Source organism: Scyliorhinus canicula, chromosome 16 (genome assembly GCF_902713615.1).
Source record: "Scyliorhinus canicula chromosome 16, sScyCan1.1, whole genome shotgun sequence".
NCBI lineage: Eukaryota > Metazoa > Chordata > Chondrichthyes > Carcharhiniformes > Scyliorhinidae > Scyliorhinus > Scyliorhinus canicula.
This window is the reverse complement of record NC_052161.1, coordinates 55708091-55724806: the sequence shown is the minus strand read 5'-3', so window position 1 is coordinate 55724806 and position 16716 is coordinate 55708091. Positions and strand designations below refer to the sequence as shown.

At 46.5% G+C, this 16716-nt stretch overlaps 1 protein-coding gene across 1 annotated transcript in view; it reads right to left on the bottom strand.

The window, feature by feature from the left end:
* pde6c (phosphodiesterase 6C, cGMP-specific, cone, alpha prime) overlaps positions 1-16716 on the bottom strand; it is a 65613-nt gene that overhangs the window by 11789 nt on the left and 37108 nt on the right. The gene's annotated exons all lie outside the window — the stretch shown is intronic.

Genomic DNA, 16716 nt, shown 5'->3' with positions numbered 1-16716 from the left:
ACCTTTGAGTCACAATTTTCTGAAAAACAGTTCAAACCATCGGCACATTTATTTCTAAAAGAGATATGATAAAGGGGTATTATATAGTTGGGATTATGGCGACATGGCTGCAAGGTGACCAAGGATGGGAACTAAACATTGAGGGTTATTCAGTTTTTTTTCCCCGGAAGAGCAGAGAGAAAGGAAAAGGTGGAGGTGTTGCACTGTTAAGGATATTGGTACAATATTGAGGAAAGATATTAGTACAGTTGACGTGGAATCTGTATGGGTCAAATTGAGAAACACTAAGGGGCAATGAAACATTTGCATGGGTGGTATACAAACCTCCAAACTTCAGTGGTAATGTTGAGAATAGCATTAGACAAGAAGTCAGAGATGCATGTAATAAAGAAACATCTGTGATTATGGATGACTTTAATCTGCATATAGCTTGGGTAGTCAAATTAGTCACAATACAACAGAGGAGGAATATCTGGAGTGTATATGGGATGGTCTTCTGGACCAATACATTGAGGAACCCCAACAAGGGACAGGCCATCTTAAACTGAGCGTTGTGCCATGAGAAAGGATTAGTTGGCATTCTAGTTGTGAGAGATCCATTGGGGATGAGTGACCATAATATAATGGAATTCTTCGTCAAGGTAGATAGTGAGGTATTTGATTCTGAGACCAGAGTCCTGAATCTCAATAAAAGTAACTATGATGGTCTGAGGCAAGAATTGGTTATGATGGACTGGGAAACATTACTGAAAGGAAGGACAGTCAATGGAAGGCATTTAAAGAACGAATAGGTGAGCTCCAAAAGTTGTTTATTCCTATTTGGCACAAGAGTAGAAAGGGAACTGTGATATAACCATGTCTTACAAGGGAAATTAGAGATAGTATTAGATTAAAAGAAGAGGCATAGAAATTAGCAAGAAAAAGCAATAGACCTGAGAATTGGAAGCAGTTTAAAATTCAGCAAAGACGGACCAAGGGATTGTAAGCTAGCAGGGAATATAAAAACTGACTGGAAAAGTTTCTTATAGGAATGTAAAGAGAAAAAGATGAATAAAAAAGAATGTTGGCCCCTTACAGTCAGAAACACGGAAATTCATAACAGGGAACAAAGAAATGGCTGAGGAACGAAATTCGTACTTTGCTTCTGTCTTCACACAGGAAGTCATGAATAATGTACCAGAAGTTCTGAGAAGTTTTAGTGAGGAGATGAAGACAATTAATATTAGCAGAGAAATAGTTTTGGGGAAATTAATGGGATAGGATTGAAGGTGGATACATCTCCAGAGCCTATTGTTCTGCATCCCAGAGTACTTAAGGAAGTGGCTTTAGAAATAGTAGCTCCATTGGTGGTCATTTTCAAAAATTCTTTGGACCCTGGAATGATTCCTGCAGCTTGGAGGGTAGCTAATATAACCCCACTATTCAAACAGGAAGGTAGAGAGGAAACAAGAAATTATAAACTAGTGAGCCTAACATCAGTAGTAAGGAAGGTGCTAGAGTTCATTCTCAAGGTTTCATAGCACAGTGTTGGAAAGCAGTGGTATAATCAGACAAAATGAGCATGGATTTACAAAAGGGAAATTGTGCTTGACAAATCTACTAGAATTCGTTGAAGATGTAACTCGTCGGGTTGACCAGAGAGAACCGGTGGATGTGGCTTATTTAGACTTTCAGAAGGTTTTCGACAAGGTCTCACATATCCGATTGCTATGTAAAGTTAAAGTGCATGGGATTCATAGAACTTACAGTGCAGAAGGCGGCCATTCGGCCCATCAAGTCTGCACTGGCCCTTGGAAAGAGCACCTACTTAAGGCTACGCCTCCACCTTATCCCCGTAACCCAGTAACCCCACCTAACCTTATGGCCACGAAAGGGCAAATTAGTATGACCAATCCACCTAACCCACACATCTTTGGACTGTGAGAGGAAACCCACGCAAATACGGGGAGAAAGTGCAAACGCCACACAGACAGTCACCTGAGGCCAGAATTGAACCCTGGAGCTGTGAGAAAGCAGTGCTAACCATTGTGCCAATGTGCTGATGTGGCCAGTGTCTTGAGATGGACAGAAATCTGGTTAGCAGGTAGGAAACAAAAAGTTGGAACAGATGGGTCTTTTTCCGATTGGCAGGCAGTGACAAGTGGGGTACCACAGGAATCTGTCCTGGGACAACTGTTCATATTATACATTAATGATTTAGATGGGGGAACTAAATGGATTATCTCCAAATCTGCAGATAATACAAAGTTGGGTGAGAGGGTGAACTGTGAGGAGAATATGGATATGCTTCAGTGGGATTTGGACAGGTTGAGTGAGTGGGCACATGCATGGCAGAAGCAGTATAATGTGGATAAATGTACAGTTACCCTTTTCGGTAGCAAAAATAGGAAGGCAGAACGGGTGAAAATTGAGAGAGGTGGATACGCAGCGAGATCGTGGTGTCCTCATGCATCAATCTATGCGCATGCGTGCTGGTGATCAGTCAGCCTCTCTTGTGCCAATCCCGACTCCGTTGAACGGGACTCCGTTTTTCATTGGAGTCGATCAAGTTCCACCTGGCACTGGTGCTAGCCCATTAACGGATCACCAATTGCTCCAAGGCCGGCGCCGATTTGGTTGTCATAGAAGTCCACCGATTCAGTCCCGGCATCAACACTTTAGTTTCTGAAAAGGAGAATCCCACCCAATGTTTTGGGAAATTTGCTTCTACTGTGAATTTCTAGTGAAAAAAACTGACATCCATTGAATCAAATATGGACATTGAGCTATGTTAAAAATTTGAAGGAAGAGTAAGGGCAGGATCCTCCACTCAGCCGCCAGCGCACCCACGTGGCCACAATGGGAAATCCCATTGGACGGCTGCTGGAATGGAGAATCTTGCTGCCAGCTAGGGCGCGCCCTGTAGGAAAACGCTACTGGAGGACCGGAGAATCACACAGTGACTCTTTAAGATAACTGGGGAATTTCAAAATAAAATAAATATAAATGCCCTCCAAGTACTTTTATTTTTCATGTTATCATGCCCATCGCAATACGATTTTAAGAACTAGAATTATGAAATTATGAGGTAGTTGGTTGGTAGTGCAGAACTTGAATATTGCTGAAAAATAAATTTTGTTGAAGCTTTTTGTCTTGACCAATCAGGGTCAACTCATCAGGGCAATCACTAGATTACTAATGTCAGGAGAAACAACAACATAATACTGTATGAAACGAGAGTGCTAATTGATTGACAAGTGGACTCTGATTGATAGATGCATTGCCATGGAGAATGAACTAGTTGATGAAGACTGACAGTTAACTGCCAAGCATTGTTTGAAATTTAAACCAGGCAGTTGACCCTGATTGGTCAAAGCATTGCCCTGTGTTGAAACCAGCAAAAGGCTGTATCTTATTTTTTGTAGCTGAAACAGGCGCAATGTGTGTACATGTTCTTTCTGTCTGCAAAGTACATGGCCGTATGTATTAATATATGTGGCTTCCAATACACGCAAATGTGCCAAACTGAGCCTGACTGACAATCTTAAATCGGTTGTCAATGTAATTTTTTTTAATAAACATTTTATTGAGGTATTTATGGTTTTATAACAACAACAGAATAAACAATGCACATGCAAATACAAACATAGTGCAAAAGCCGTCTTCCCCTCTCACAGGTCCAATTTTTCTAACACCCTACTCTAAACTAAACTAGACCCCAGCCCCCCGCATCCTCCCCCCCACCCCCCTCCCTTCTGCTGACGGTTCATTTTCCCCACAGACGTTGACGAACGGCTGCCACCTCCAGACGAACCCGAGCATTGACCCTCTCAGGGCGAACTTTATTTTCTCCAGACAGAGAAAGCTAGCCATGTTAGTTAGCCAGGCCTCTGACTTCGGGGGCTTTGAGTCCCTCCAAGCTAATAATATCAGTCTCCCAGCTACCAGAGAGGCAAAGGCCAGAACATCTGCTTCTTTCTCCTCCTGGATTCCCGGGTCTTCTGACACTCAGAAAATCGCCACCTCTGGACTCAGTGCCACCCTTGTTTTCAGCACCTTACCAAAATCCCCTGAGCTTCGTGCATGCCCAGAACATATGGACATGGCTCGCTGGTCCTCCGTACACCTTGCGCACCTGCCTTCTATCTCAAAGAGCCAGCTCATCCGGGCCACTGTCATGTGAGCCCGGTGAACGACCTTGACCTGTACCAGGCTGAGCCTGGCACATGATGCGGACGCGTTGACTCTGCTCAACACATCTGCCCAGAGACCGTCCTCTATCTCTCCTCCTAACTCCTCTTCTTGTTTGTGTTTCAGCTCCTCGGTCTGTGCCTTCTCTGACCCCATGAGTTCCTTGTAAATGTCAGAAACCCTCCCTTCCCCCACCCACATTCTGGAAACTACCCTGTCCGGTATCCCCCTTGGCGGTAGGAGCGGGAAGGTTGAGACCTGCCTGCGTGGGAAGTCCTGCGCCTGCAGTTACCTAAACTTGTTCCCTCCCATCAATTCAAATTTCTCCTCCAACTCCCTCAGGCTGGTAAAGCTCCCGGCTATAAACATATCTTCCATCCTCTCAATCCCTGCTCTCTGCCATCTCCGGAACCCTCCATCTAACCTCCCCGGGGCAAACCGGTGATTATTGCAGATTGGAGACCAGACCGATGCTCCCTCAGCTCCCACATGTCTCCTCCATTGCCCCCAGACTCTCAGGGCCGCTACCACCATGGGGCTGGTGGAGTACCGTGCCGGCGGGAGCGGCAGGGGCGCCGTTACCAATGCCCCCAAACTAGTGCCCTTGCATGATGCTGCCTCCACTCGCTCCCACACCGAACCCCCCCCCCCAACACCCCTCCCCCCCACCCCCCCAATCACCACCACCCACTTCCTAACCATGGCTATATTCGCCGCCCAATAATAATTACTAAAGTTCGGCAGCGCCAGCCCGCTCTCCCCCCGGCTCCGCTCCAGCATCTCCTTTTTTACTCGCAGGGTCTTACCCGCCCATACAAAGCCAGAGATCACTTATTAACCCGTTTAAAGATGGACCCTGGAATAAAGATGGGAAGACACTGAAATACAAACAGGAATCTCGGGAGGACCGTCATTTTCACTGTCTGTTCCCTCCCGGCTAGTGACAATGGGATTGTGTCCCACCTTCAGAAATCTTCCTTCATTTGGTCTACCAGTCAGGCCAGATTTAACTTGTGTAGCCGTTCCATTCCCAGGCCACCTGGATGCCTCAGTACCGAAAGCTTACACCCACCACTCTAAACGGCAGCTCCTCCAATCGCCTCTCCTGCCCCCTTGCCTGGATTGCGAACATCTCACTTTTCCCCATGTTCAATCCATAACCCAAAACTGGCCAAATTCCCCCAGATTCCACATAATTTCTTCCATCCCTTCTTGTGGGTCCGAAACATATAGGAGCCGGTCGTCTGCATATAGAGATATTCTGTGTTCCACACCCCCCCCCCCCCCCTCCCACCCCCCACCCCCCTCCCCCCGGACCAGCTCCTTGAGGCTCTCAATGCAATTTCCAGCAGCCCTATGGCAGCTCTATCCCCAACAGCAGTGGGGAGAGGGGGTATCCCTGCCTCATCCCCCGGTGTAGCCTAAAATAGTCCAACGTCAACTTGTTCATCCCAGTCGATGAAGTCCCGTACAAATCCAAACCGCCCCAATGCCTCCCACAGATAATCCCATTCCACCCGATCTAATGCCTTCTCTGTGTCCATTGCGACCACTACCTCCACATCCCTACCCTCTGGGGGCATCATAATTACATTCAGCAGCCTTCTTATGTTGGCCGCTAACTGCCTACCCTTAACAAATCCCGTCTGATCCTCCACAATCACATCCGGAATACGGTCTTCAATCCTTGAGGACAAGATCTTGGCCAACAGTTTGCCTTCTACATTTAGTCGGGAGATCGGTCTGTACGACCCACAAAGCTCCGGGTCCTTATCCCGCTTCAGGATCAATGAGATAGTGACATCATCGGGGGAAGCCCCCCTCTCTCCCTTGCCTCATTAAATGTCCTCATCAGCAGCGACCCCAGCATCCCAGTGAACATTTTATAAAACTCTACTGCGTACCCGTTCCATCCCGGGACTTTACCCGACTGCATGGCCTTCAGCCCTTCTGCTATTTTTTCCAACCCGATCGGGGCCCTCAGCCCTTCCTCCACCTTCAGGAACCTCAGCCCCCCTAAGAATTGCCTCATCCCCTTCGGCCCAGCTGGGGGTTCCGATTCATACAGCCTGCTGTAAAACTCCTTAAATGCCTTATTTACCCCTGCTGAATCTCTGACCAGGTTCCCATCCCTGTCCCTTACTTTCCCAACCTCCCTGGCTGCCTCCTTCTTTCTAAGCTGCTGCACAAGCATTGTGCTGGCCTTCTTCCCATATTCATACATCGCCCCCTTCGCCTTCCTCAGCTGCTCCACCACCTTCCCTGTAGTTAACAAGCCAAACTACGCTGTAGCCTCCGTTGTTCCCTTAAAAGCCCTGCTTCTGGGGCCTCCGCATAACTCCTGTCGACCTGTAGTATTTCCCTCATCAGGCGGTCCGTCTCTGCGCTGTCTACCTTCTCCCTGTGGCCCCGTATCGAGATCAGCTCCCCTCTAACCACCGCTTTCAGCGCCTCCCCAGACCACTGCAGCCGAAACTTCCCCCGTGTCGTTAACTTCCAGATAGTTAACCATGTCCACATGTTTTGGGCATGCCCGGAACTTAGAGTGTCTGGCAAGGGTTCGCGAGGGCAATGTCCAAGGTGCTTAACACACGGGTGGTGCCGAGTCCAGAGATAGTGATCCGGGAGTTCAGGGGGCGAAAGAGGCCGACGTCTTGGCCTTTGCCTCCCTAGTAGCCCGGTGACGGATTTTATTAATGTGGAGGGACTCGAAGCCCCCAAGTGTAGAGACTTGGGTTACTGACATGGCTGGATTTCTCAGCCTCGAGAAAATAAAGTTTGCCTTAAGAGGGTCTAAGCTAGGGTTTTCTCGGAGGTGGCAGCCGTTCGTCGACTTTCTCGGGGAAAATTTATATGTCAGCAGCAGCAGCAATCCGTGGGGGGTGGAGGGGGGGCAGTGAGTACTTCATTGGGATAGCGTGGGAAGACTGGATCGCGTGGGGTAATGTCTATTTAATTGTTATTGTATATTTTCTTTTTGCACTATGTTAATGTTCACTCTAGTTTGTTTTGTTACTATGGTTACTACTGTTTTATTATGAAAAAGTCTGCAAAACGTTAATAAAAATACTTTTTTAAAAAACTTCCAGATATTTCTGGATACATTTCCACAGCCGCCCACACACCTCCTCATCAGCTAAAAGTCCCATGTCCAGTCTCCAATGCGGGCGCTGGATGCCCTCCTTGCTAACCTGTCGGTCAACCCAGTGCGGAGCATGATCCAAGATCGTGATCGCTGAATATTACCCCGGTCAGTAAAGGCCTGTTTAGGACAAAAAAGTCAATCCGGAGTACACTTTATGTACGTGCGAGTAGAAGGAAAACTCCTTCACTCTCGGCCGCCCAAATCTCCATGGGTCCACCCCTCCCATCTGCTCCATAAACCCTTTTAGCTCCTTTGCCATTGCCGTCATGCTGCCTGTTCTTGAGCTTGGGCAGCACGGTAGCACAAGTGGATAGCACTGTGGCTTCACAGCGCCAGGGTCCCAGGTTTGATTCCCCGCTGGGTCACTGTCTGTGCGGAGTCTGCACGTTCTCCTGGTGTCTGTGTGGGTTTCCTCCGGGTGCTCCGGTTTCCTCCCACAGTCCAAAGACGTGCAGGTTAGGTGGACTGGCCATGCTAAATTGCCCTTAGTGTCCAAAAAGGTTAGATGGGGTTATTGGGTTACAGGGATAGGGTGGAAGCGAGGGTTTAAGTGAGTCGGTACAGACTCTATGGGCCGAACAGCCTCCTTCTGCACTGTAAGTTCTATGTAATCTATGTAGACCGGTCTCGCCCTGGGTCAATGACTGTGTTGAAGTCTCCCCCCCCCCCCCCCCCCCCCCCCCCCCCATGACCAACTTATGCGAATCCTAACATCCTCCTTATAAACTCCACATCATCCCAGTTTGGCACGTACACATTCACGAGGACCACCGGCAGTCCTTCCAGCTTCCCATTAACCATGATGCACCGACCCCCCCAACATGCACAACTATTCCTCCCGCCTCGAATGACCCTCGCTTGTTGATCAGGATCGCAACCCCTCTAGTTTTAGAGTCCAACCCCGAGTGGAAATCCTGTCTGATCCATCCCTTCTTTAATCTGACCTGATCAGTTATTCCAAGGTGCGTCTCCTGCAACATTACCATGTCTGCCTTCAGTCCCCTCAAACATGCGAACACACGTGCCCTCTTAGCCAGCCTATTTAGCCCTCTTACATTCCATGTGATGAGCCTGGTTGGGGGGCTTCTCACCCCCCCCCCCCCCCTTCTGCCGATCAGCCATCACCTTTCTTGGGCCAGTTCCCAGCTCGCGGCCCACGCATCCGCAGGCTCGCCGCCAGGCAGCCTCCGTCCCTGACCTCCCTTTTGTCCCACAGCAAAAGTCCCTCCCCTGTCAGCAGAACATTCCCCCCCCCCCCCAGGAACAGCACTATGCAAACCACCCCCTTCACCAAGCATAACATCTGCTCACCCCCCACTGCACTTCTGTGAGCCAGCCCATGGCGCAAGACATTTTCCCATCTATTGTTCCCTCACCCCCTTCCCCCCCACCGCTCGGACACACATATGCAAACAAAAGCAATCCTAACCCAACTGCCCAACAAAAACGCAAAGAAAATCAAAAAGAAGATCCAACATCTAAAAATTCACACCTCCAGTGCAAATGCAAACTTAACTCACACAGCTCTGCGCAGGCCCCAAATCAATACAGAAGGCATTACAGATAACGTCCAAACGCAAAAACTTTTAAAACATGGACGCTGCAGCAAAGTTCAGTTCAAACACCTCAGTCTGCTGCCAACCCTTTCCTTCCAGCGAAGTCCATCGCTTCCTCGGGCGACTCGTAGTAGAAAGTTTGCTCCTCATGAGTGACCCAAAGGTGGGCCGGATACAGCAGCCTAAACTTGACCTTCTTGAAAATGGTCGACTTTATTTGGTTGACCTGTTCTTCCCCCGGCCACGTCCGCACCTAGATCATGGTATATACGCAGGATGCTGTTCTCTCATTTACAACTCTGTGTCTGCCTGGCCCACCATAAGATACACTCTTTGTCCTGGTACCTGTGGAATTTCACCACCATCACCTTTGGTGGGGGGGGGGGGGGGGGGGGCGGGGGGGGTCCCCCAAACGCGGCTTCCTCGCGAGCTCTCTGTGCACCCTGTCCACCTCCAAGGGTCGGGTGAACGTCACATCCCCCAGTAGCTTCTTGAACATACTCGCTATGTATGCCTCTGCGTCCGTGCCTTCGGATCTCCCCGGGAGACTCACGATTCTCAAGTTCTGCCGGCGGGACCTGTTCTCTAGAACTTCCACCTATACCTGGAGCATTTTCTGCTGGTCTCTCAACATCCCCACCTCCAACTCCACTGCAACTTGCTGTTCCTCCTGGTCAGTCAGTGCCTTCCCCACTTTCTGGATTGCCCAATCTTGAGCATCCAGTCTGAGTTCCAGCTGCACAATCGATTCCTTAATCGGGTCCAAGCATTCCTGTTTCTACTTGACGAAGCCCTCCTGTATGAACTGCATCATCTGCTCCGTCGACCACTGGGTCGTCAAGCCAGGACTCCGGTTGTCCGCCATGCTTTCTCCCGCTGCAGCCCCAGCCCAAGCTTTCTCTGTTTGCCTATTTCTTCCTTTGCGAGCACTCCTGGTCTGCTTCTCCATGCACTGATGTAGGATTCCTCATCACAATTGCATCTAACATCAATTTTCCGAATCAGATCCAACAAAAAATCGGGGAAAAAGGTCCAAAGGTCCGACCCGAGCGGGAGCCACCAAATGTGCGGTCTACTCCTTCATAGCCGCCACCGGAAGTCCAGCGTCAATGTAATTTTTAGCACACTGAGGATCATTTAGCAAATGTTATCCAATCGCAGAATCATAACTAATGTCGGACATTGTGTTTTGTAAGCACAGGATGGTTGGGTACGATCTTTACTTTGCCTGTTGTGTGGAAAGGACATGATGTTTGATTTGATTTGCCAGTCTTTAGGACATATAGCCTACATCACAGAATCACAGAATTGTTACGGTGCAGAAGGAGGCCATTTGGCCCACAGGCTCTCCAAACGAGCATCGTAACTTAATGCCATTCCTCTGCCTTGCCCCCATACCCCTGCACATTGTTCCTATTCAAACAATCATCTAATACTCTCTTGAATGGCTCAATTGGACTTGCAACACACCATTAATAGTCACAATCAACTGGTGAATTCTCCATAGTAATGCCTCCACCAATCAGAGTCCACTTGCCCACCAATCAACACTCTCATCTCATACAGTATAAATTATTGTTTTTCCATTACACTGTATTCTTGTGTTTGTCCTGATGGGTGCAAGACAAAAAACTTTGACATGCCTCCTTTTTCAACAACACTCAAGTTCTGTACTACCAAACAACTTTCAGCAATTAAATAATAAATTAAAATGTTTTTTTATTGGGCCATGTCTTCCAATCGCCATATTTCTGGAGATCGGACATACAACTGAAGATGAGCGCCAGGACCCAGAAGAAGTCCTGATGTGTGGATCTACGTGCCAATTGTCTGGGAAGTGCCGGCCTCCACATTGCTGGAGGAGGTGCTGACGACAGGGGGACTGGAGAAGGGGGTAGTGTCAGCGGTTTACCGACTATTTTGGAAGAGGAGAAGACACTACTGGAAGGGATCAAAGCAAAGTGGGAGGAAGAGTTGGGATATGGAGGAAGGGTTCTGGTGTGAGGTGCTCCGGAGAGTGAATGCCACCACATCATGCGCGAGGTTTGGGCTGATACAGCTGATACGGCTGGCACACCTCACGAGAGCGAGGATGAACTGATTCCATGAAGGAGTAGAAGATGTGTGTGAACGTTGCGGGGGGCGCTAATCATGTTCATATGTTTTGGTCCTGTCCAAAGCTAGAGGATTACTGGAAAGAGGTTTTTAGGGTAATTTCTAAAGTGGTTCACTTGAAACTGGACCCGGGCCCCCGGGAGGCCATATTCGAGGTATCGGACCAGCAAGGGTTGGAAACGGGTGCGGAGGCAGATGTTATGGCTTTCGACTCGTTGATCGCCTGAAGGCGGATCCTGATAGGTTGATGAGCAACCTCTCCACCCTGTGCCCTTGTGTGGCGAGGGGACCTGTTCGAATTCTTGACTCTTGAGAAGGTTAAGTTTGAACTGAGAGGAGGGATGGAGGGGTTCTACAATTCATGGGCATTATTTATTATGCACTTTCAAGAACTGGATAACATCGAACATTAGTTGGGGCGTGTTGGTGGGAGGGTTGGGGGGGGGGAGGGGGGCTATGTGTGTTAATGGCGACTATGGGTGATCCTTAATTCCTTTTTGTCATTTATTTCTGTGAACATGCGGGCTAATGTTTGGGGTTTGCTGGGAGGATGGGATCATTGTTATTGATATGGGAATTGACTTATTTGTTACTGATTATTGTTTATTGTTGGTGGGTGTAAATTTGGAGAAAATGTCTAAAAGGAGGAGAATAAAAAAATATTTTTTTTTTAATTGTCCGGGAAGATTAAACTTCCAATGACCAGTTCTCCTGCCCCTTGGGACCCTCCACGAATGTCTCCAACTCTGAGATAGAGTGGGAGATTTTAGATAGCAGTTGGATAGTTATCTAGGATATTCTAGACAGATTAAAAGCTGGTCTAACACACAGGTAACTACACAACTGACCCCCTCATCATCGCCTTAATCACCAACCTCCACTACCCTCCCAGCCAATCAGTTCCACCCCTCGGCCATTTTTTTATTTAGAACACTATGTTCAGTTTTTTTCATGATTCCACCCCACAGCAACAAACAATAGAATAAGTGTAGAAAGATGGAATGAGACTGATCCTAAGTTTGAGGGGATGAAATATGAAAAAAGAGGCAAAATGCACGAATGAAGAAAGAAGATGTGAAGTTGGATTTCACAGAACATCTCCCCCTGGCCGGACCCAACTGCCTCCTGACCACCCACCTCATCCATTTACTCATCTACCAGCTGTCATGTGAGAGTACCTTTAAGAAATGGGGGTTTATAAAATAGCTGTAGTGGATGTACCTTTAAGAAATTGGCGTTTATCAGTGATGCCAGAGTGTGGGTGGAGCTGGGCTGTCTGTCTGCTTTTACTTTCACTTTGGGCTTGCAGCTACAGGGTGTGTATAGTTTTGTTTTATATTTAGAGAAGCTGCAGTCACAGCAAGATGTGTATGAATCTCTGCAAGCTTATGAATGTTCATTTGGTGATTTCAAAGTGGTAACCATTCTCAGTAGTGAAGTTAAACCTGATGTCTTTCTGCAAAAAGGGTCCTTTTTGTCTTATGGATTTTGCAAAGAAAGATTCAGAGTTACTTAGAGAGTACTGTATTCTTTAGCGGATTTTTTGGTATTGATAGTTGTTAAGGTGTTTACCGTGGGTTCATAAAGTGTTAACTGGTTTCATAAATGAACATTGTTTTAATTTAAAAGTACTGTAGATTTCTGTTCCATCATACCTATAAAATAGGCGTGTCTGCTCCCAATAACCACAATCTATTAAAAGTTGTGGGTCAGGTGAACTGCATGATACTTTGGGGTTCTCTAAACCCTGGCTCATAACAAATTGGGGGCTCGAGGGGGATAAAAGTCTATCTATTGGGTTGGTTTAATGAACTTAAAGACAATGATGGGTGAGCATATTGGGAGTGATTCCCCACTCCGCAGAGCAAGTGCCCGCACCATCGTAAACGCCGTCGCGTTTCACGATGGCGCAAACAGGGCCTGGGCACGACCTATTCTGTGGTTCACACCACTCCAGCATCCCTATGCGGCGCTCAATCCTGTGCATGCGCAGTTGGGCCGCGCCCTCCTGCACATGCGCGGGGAACATCTTACGCCCGCCGGCCCCGAGGCAATATGGCGTTGGTGTTCAGGGGCCGGCCATGGCAGACTGTAGACCGAGGGGGAGAGGCCGGCTTGACGATCGGTGGACGATGATCGCGGGCCAGACCTCTTCGGAGGTCCCCCCCCGTTGAAGGAGCCTCCCTTTCCCCCCCCCCACAGGCCACCCCCCGAGTGTTCCCGCAGAGTTCCCTCTGGCAACAACCAGGGGTGGACGGCACCGGTGTGACCCTGTCGTGTCGGAGCAGCCGCTCGGCCCATCCAGGCCGGAGAATTGCCGCTTACCATTTGCGGCGTTTCTCCAACTGGCCCGTCGCGATTTGCTGGTTTCGGGGGGGGGGGGTGGGAGAATCGCGTGCAGGGGTCGGGGCAGCTTTGTGTGATTCGTGCGGCGCCCTGGCGATTCTCCCACCAGGCGTGGGGGGGAGGAGAATACCGCCATTGTGTTTGCTTTTCAGGTGTGGTATTCCAGTTTAAGCAGGGAGCATGTTGTGGACAATGGCTCTTTCAGAGGCTCTGAAGTTTTTGGGGGTGGAGACGGTCACACGCAGTGCCTTACAGACAGAGACTAAAAACAGGCTTTAGATTTGGCGAAAACATTGCATTTAACATTACCTGACAAAATGCGATAAGATGAGATAATTATGGCGGTGGCTAAGCATTTAAAATTGCCTGAGATACAGGCTGACGCATTGGAAATGGCAAAAATTCAGTTACAAATTAAACAAATGGAACATGAGAAAGAATTAAAGCAGCTTGAATACGAAAGAGATAGAGAGGAAAAAGAAAAAGAGAGAGATGAAAGGAAAACAGAAAGAATAGCCCCAGCAGAACAAAAAGAAAGAGAAAGGGAGATACAGTTCAGGGGAAAAGAAAGAGAGAAAGAGAGAGAGAGAGAGGAAAACGAAAGAGAGAGAATGAGAGAGAGAGAGAAAAAGAAAGAGAGAAAGAGTTTGAACTTCGGAAAATGGCCATGAAACATGACAGTCAGTTAAAAATGGCATAAAGGGAAACGTACAGTTTGAGGATAGTGATTAGGATAAAGAGAAAGAGCTTCAAAGTCGAAGGCTTGGTGGGGATTTTTTCAAATATGTCCAAGCATTGCCAAGGTTTGATGACAAGGAGGTGGAAGCCTTTTTCATTTCATTTGAGAAGGTAGCTAAACAAATAAAATGGCCACAGGAGATGTGGGTATTACTGATTCAAACAAAGTTGGTAGGTAGAGCTAGTGAAGTGTTTGCATCACTATCAGAGGAGGTATCTGAGTCGTATGAGGAGGTGAAAAAATCCACCTTAGGTGCAGATGAACTAGTGCCTGAAGCCTACAGACAAAGGTTTAGAAATTTAAGGAAAGAATTTGGTCAAACATACATGGAGTTTGAAAGGATCAAACAGAGTAATTTTGATAGGTGGATAAGGGCTTTGAAAATAGACCAAAAGTATGAAGCTCTCAGAGAAATTATACTTTTGGAGGAGTTTAAAAATTCAATTCCTGATGTAGTGAGAACTCATGTGGAAGAGCAGAGAGTTAAAACTGCGAGATTAGCAGCAGAAATTGCAGATGATTATGAATTAGTTCATAAATCAAAGCTTGGTTTCCGACATCAGTTTCAGCCTGTGAGGGATAGAAACTGGGAAAAAGAGAAATACTCAAGTGGTAAAGGAAAAGGTGATTTGATGGGAGATAATAAGGAGAATGCATCTCAGATTTAAAAAGAAATCCAGGAGGATGGAAAAGAAATGAAAGTTTCAAATGATTTCACTGTAATAAACTAGGCCATGTAAAATCCCAGTGTTGGTGGTTGAAGAAAAGCACTGGGAAGGCTGATGTGGTAAAACAGAATAAGACAGTGGGGTCTGTTAAAATGGTAAATGAAAGCCCATGTGAAGCGAAGGAGGTGCAAAAGATTGTACAGCCTGATCAAGAGGTGATTGATAAGAAGGTGCCAGAAGTCTTTAAAGAATTTACTTGTGTGGGTAAAGTTTACTCATGTGTACCAGAAGGAGCAGGTAAAGAAGTCACAATTTTAAGAGCTACGTGAGCTAGTCAATCTTTAATGGTAAGAGATGAGGAGTTATGTAGTTTGGAAAAATGTTGCCAGAAAAGGTGGTAATATGTGGAATTCAGGGTGAGAAGAGTAGTGTTCCATTGTGTAAGCTAAGGTTGGAAAGTCCAATCAAGAGTGGTGAAGTGGTAGTAGGAGAAATAGAGAAACTATCTTGTTCAGGAATAAAGTTTATCTTGGGTATAGAAAGGAGGTGTTGCGATTTGCACGTGAGTAACCAAGGGGAGGTCATTTGGGAGTAAGGAAAACTCAAGCTAAAATTCAAAAACATTTTTATTGGCCTGGACTACATAAAGATGGAGTTAAACTTTGTCGATCATGTCGCACCTGTCAAGTGATAGGGAAACCTCAAGCAGTGATAACACCAGCGCCCTTAATACCCATTCCAGCATTTGAGGAACTTTTTATAAGGGTCTTAATTGATTGCGTAGGACCGCTTTCTAAAACGAAAAGTGGGAATCAATATCTTTTGAATGGATGTGTCTACTAGGTTTCCAAAGGCCATTCCAGTACGCAGTATTACAGCTAAAAAGATTGTGGAAGAGTTTCTTAAATTCTTCACTGGATATGGACTACCCACAGAAATACAATCAATCAAGGATCAAATTTTACCTCAAGGTTATTCAAAGAAGTTATGGCTAGCTTAGGAATAAAACAATTTAAACCAACTGCGTACGATTCAGAATCGCAGGGAGCATTAGAAAGGTGGCATCAGACATTAAAGACAATGTTGAGGGCTTATTGTCACGATTATCCAGAGGATTGGGATAAAGGAATTCCATTCGCACTGTTTGCAATTAGGGATGGACCTAATGAGTCAACCAAATTCAGTCCTTTTGAACAATTTTTGGTCATGAGGTAAGAGGACCACGTGAAATGATTAAGGAAAAATTGGTAAGTGAGATATCGGAACTTATATTATTGGATTACCTGTCAAATTTTAGGGAATGATTAAATAGAGCAGGTGAATTGGCTAGACAGCATTTAAAAGTTGCACAAAATGTGATGAAACTGGTAGCAGTCAAGAAATCCAAAGTTCGTAGTTTTGCCATTGGAGATAAAGTTTTAGTGTTGTTACCAGTGGTAGGTGAACCTTTAAAAGAAAGGTTTTGTTGTCCTTATCAGATTGCAAGGAAATTAAGTGAGGTGAATTATGTGGTAAGAACGCTAGATAGAAGGAAAACTCACTGAGTGTGTCATGTGAATATGCTTAAAAGGTACTTTGAAAGGGAAGGAGAGCAAAAGGAGGATGTTTTAATGATTCTAACTGAAAGTGACGAACCAAATCCAGATGACTTTGAATTTGACGTACTTCAAATTAAATTGGAAAACTAGGATGTTCTTAAAAGCTGGGATAAATTATTGAGTTACCTTCCAGGGGAAAAACGGACTGACCTGAAAGAATTATTGATATCACATGAGCAAGTTTGTGGAGATAAGTTGGGAAGCACTAAAATGGCTATACATGGTGTAGATGTGCGAAATGCAGTTCCAATTAAACAACATCCATATAGACTTAACCCTTTAAAATTGACACAGGTTAACAGAGAAATTGAGAGTCTGCTTAAAACATGCATAATTGAAGTGGGTTGCAGCCAATGGAGCTCACCCATAGTGATGGTAC